Consider the following 4,518-nt stretch of genomic DNA (forward strand, 5'->3'; position numbering starts at 1 on the left):
TGCTGCAGTAGGACATTAACATTTATCATTTGACATTTTCCAAGAATAAGTTATTTATCATGAGGAGTAAGCTATTTTTACCTGCTCCTTGCAATTCTACAATAGCTGGTGTGTAGCATTTTCCATCCAATCTTATTGGTCATATTTTAAAGTCACATCAGGGCCTTGTCCTCTCATAACTTATACTGCATTGGGAATAAAAGAAAAGTACAATAGTTAACTATACAACAGTGACTAAAATTAATATTTATTATGTACATACAAAGATACAAATAGAGGGCCAGTGAGATAGTTCAGTAGACTAAGTATGTGCTTTGGCAAGCACAGGGACCATGGTTTGATCCCCGGTCCCACATGCCATGCCCTCCCCACTTCTGGAGTGAGCTGAGATAGCAACTGAATCCAGGCATAGTGATGCCCATGTGTAATCCTAGCACTGGGGACGCTGTAACCAGGAGAATGACCAGGAGTCTGAGCTGCATAGTGACACCCTGTATCAAATGCATAAATGTGAAAAAAGGTACATATGGAGATATAGATACAGACATATAGCTACAGGTATAGGTATACATAGACATGGTTAGATAAATATAAGTTCATATAGATAAATATAGGTAGATATGTCATTACCTATAAAGGGAGAGATTGAAGTACAATAAATTGTAGGACTACAGAATGTAAAGAAGAAAAGCATTCAGAATATGCAATGAATTAATAAATAGACAGATAAGTAAGGGCATCCATGTATCACTGAATGATGGGCCATGGAAGAGTTCTGAGAAATGTGTCAGTAGGTAGAACTTTCATACAAACATTATAGCATGTACTCATGAACTAAGATGACTGCAGCATCACTAGTTCATAGAATCTTTTGAAACCACTCTTTATATTTGGTCTATCATTAACCAAAAAATATTGTTATGCAGTGCATGACTGTGTATACAGGAATATTTATTGCTATGTACAAATATTCGTAATTTTCAGGACATATCTCAAGAACAATGATCAAATTTAGTCAGAATGAATGAGGAAAATATTGTTGCTACAAGGACTAGACAGAGGATTTTTATAGAACGTTTAGATGCAGGTACTTCAGAATAAGACAAGAATTGGAATTGAGTCTGTGTTTCAAAGTAACTTTGTGTCATTAATCAGTAAATATTAAATCAGTAAATACAAAAGTAAATGTTTTCTATCCTTTCTCCTGATGTAAAATATGATTACTATTAATTTCTAATTTGCAAAGCATTCCTTATCTATAATTCTTGAGCAATAACAATAATCTTTTCTGTTTTCAGTTATTATTCTAAATTTCATAATCATAGTTAGAAAAATTAGAAGATTTCAGAAAGAAGTATACCAAATGACAAATGCATTCATTGTATCCTATTTACTCTTACAAACTTACTCTTTGTTTTTATTCCATTCTGTGACCTGAAAGACTCAAATTTAAGAGGCACATCAAGGTTTTCAGGTCCCTAGGTTTCACAATATATTTGAGCAAAGAAAGTCCTAGCTCAGTTAAGAGTGAGTTGAAATAATTGATTCAGGATAATGATTACCCCAGCTTCCTTCCTTTTGTGGCTATAGTTTGCAAGCATCTTTAGGAAGAAGGATGCAACATATGAGTTTTGTCAGTGTCTTTTACCTGGCATCCATTTTTGTCTCAACAGGTAATAATGTGTCTTGTCTTAACTCACCAAGCAAACTGATAGATATCCTTAGTTTCATCTCCTTAAGACAAAGGATTTTAATGAAATCCTGCTACAACAAGTTTGTGAGTACAACAGTGCCCAATAGACCTGATCATCTATCTGTGTATTGCTAAGTCATTCAACCCTCCTCAGATCATGTTTTGTGTGCTCCATGTGTCCTTCTGGGAACCTTGGCAATATGCCTCAGCAGAGAAAAATAGGATTGCACATGCCTTGCAGCGGATTTGGAAGACAAGTTCTATAACATAAAGATAGAAATTTAAAAATGAGTATTTGTAAATATCTTCCACGATTCATGAAAACTCCTGACATATTTTCAAGAGTTATTTAAAAAAAGAGTTATTGTGTGAATAATATCTAATATGAGGAAGTTTTGAAACCAGTGTCACTTATTTCTGTGAGTGAATTTTCTTAAATAATATAGGAATTTACTTTCACTGAACAGTTTTAATTCTGTTGAGTTGGAATATATGAAAAAATTGGATGCAGTTTTCAAATGTTACTATTGTACAAATATGCAGCACTCTTACACATTATAGAGAAAGAGATTATAATCTGCGGACTTCTGGAACAGGTAAATATAAAGGAAAAGATCTGTTCATTATGGTTGGTTCAGTCCTTGGATAGTATACTTATGTTTCAACTTTAAATAACATATGTGTGTAAAAATAAGTGAAAAATAATAATTCTTTTTTGAAAAGAAAATAAAAATGTGAAAAAAAATCCTTTAGAAACAATACATAATTTCAATAAAGAAAAATAATAGGAATTCAACAATTGTTGTTGAATAATGTTGTCTTCAAATTACCAGATGTAAGTATGGAAAATTGGTGAGGAAAAATGTAATAAATTAAAAGGAAGAAAATGTTTAAGCCTTAACTATTCCTTTCAATAAGCCGGCAGAAATCAGCAATATAATTATCCAAGCTACTCTGCATATATGCATAAATGTATATTGGCCTGCTTTGCTTCTGTGTTTGGTCCTATTCCTCATCCCTACTGTTCCTTCCCTCTGAACAGATTCTTTCCCTTTCACAGTATCTGTTGCACTGATCAAATTTTATTCTCTGCTTCATGTCCTTACACTAGTGAGACAATGCAATGTTTACACATGTGACCGATTTACTAAATAATTATACCTAGGGATAAAATTTGCAGAGAAAACTTAATCATTGAAGTAAAATTCAAGTGTTTCTAGATATAATCCAAACAATTCTTAAGAGATGCATTTCAAACATCACTTTTTATATTTGAAAATTATGTTTGTCTTTATCATTTCTTCTGTTTTAATGAGGAAGAGATCAAAAGCATTTGCAAAGGGTGAAGACAGTCCAAAAGCTTGTGTGTGAACAAAACTCTAAGTGTACTTTATAAAATGAGTGCTCACCAGATTACTCTTCAGAGTGTACAATTCTTCCTTTATTTCTCTGCATCAAACCAGAAGTCCCTCATTCATTTTCTTGAAGAGATAGAAAGGAGTGTCCACTCTATTTTAGCAATAAGGGAATTATGCAATAATTCCACGAAGACCACTCTTTACTGTGGTAAATATTGTGGACTTTATTTTAATGTTACCACTCTTGACTTTTTGTCTTTTTCAGCCATTAATGTACTTATTCTAAAGATTCAGAGCTATTGGATTTTTTTCAAGAAATTCATGTATGTTACCTAGGATTTCAAGGAATAAGAATTTGAAGAGAAAAACTGTGTTCTGTTATGTGACCCTAAAAGTGGAACACTAAACATGGAATGATTAATCTCATGCTGCAGGTAGATGGGATGCATATGCAGTGCAGGAAAGGAGAATTTTCTACTACACAAGGGATGAATTCTTTGAAGTGTGAAGAAAGGTCATTGCTTCTAATATTTGATACGCTTCTAGGATAGTATGTCCATATAATAATTTCATATGTTCTGATTAATGACAGATCTTATTTGTTATAATATAGAAGGAAAATAACAGTGTGTATAATACATGAGTATAACTTTTGAAAAAAAAACACATTTAGATAGACAAATTTGGAGCATGTTTTAAATAATCATAAAATGTTCCTCCATAAAACATTTTTCTTATCATAAGAACATTTTATTATGCTGGGAATATTGTAGAGTCAAAGGAAAGCATTAAGGATGGATTTTAAAGAAATAGAGTCTAAATTAATTATGGGCAGCAGATAGGTACTATTATTTATGTTATTTTGTTTTTACTTAATCTCTATTCAAGAATAAATGAAAAATTTTTCAAAATTAAACTTCCCACTTCTGCAATTTTTTATTTAAATAAAATTTTTTTTTCCTGGTCCCTTTTCTGTCTCCTCCTTCAGTACGATAAATACATATCTCTATCTTGTTGCTTAAAGTTCCTATTTTCTATAAATGATTTTAATGTTGATAAGGAGATAAAGTGAGTAGAGAAAAATGTAGTTACAATTATTCATTCAAATCGATCACTTGGTCAATGGTCAAAGCCAAAATTAGAAATTTTAGGGAAATACCTAAAACAGACTAAAATAATATATTCTGGAAGAGGGTCAGAAGTTATTTCAACTCTTACTTTCAAATTATAAATTGTAAACATCACAAGGGTTTATGACCAAAACCTATATAAACTTGGTGGTTGGCAGCAACACGCAAGTGGGAGGAAGTAACACAAATTTTATATCCTATATATGCGGCAAAGACTTGAATTAAGAGGTTACTCAGGGTCAGTGGAAAAGCTTGTTGAACTCATAGGGTAACACATAATGTAGCCACCTGCCTGAGCATTCAGAGTAGCTAACATCCAAGATGAAGGCAAGGCTTG

Source organism: Octodon degus, unplaced genomic scaffold (assembly GCF_000260255.1).
Source record: "Octodon degus isolate 3935 unplaced genomic scaffold, OctDeg1.0 scaffold00094, whole genome shotgun sequence".
NCBI lineage: Eukaryota > Metazoa > Chordata > Mammalia > Rodentia > Octodontidae > Octodon > Octodon degus.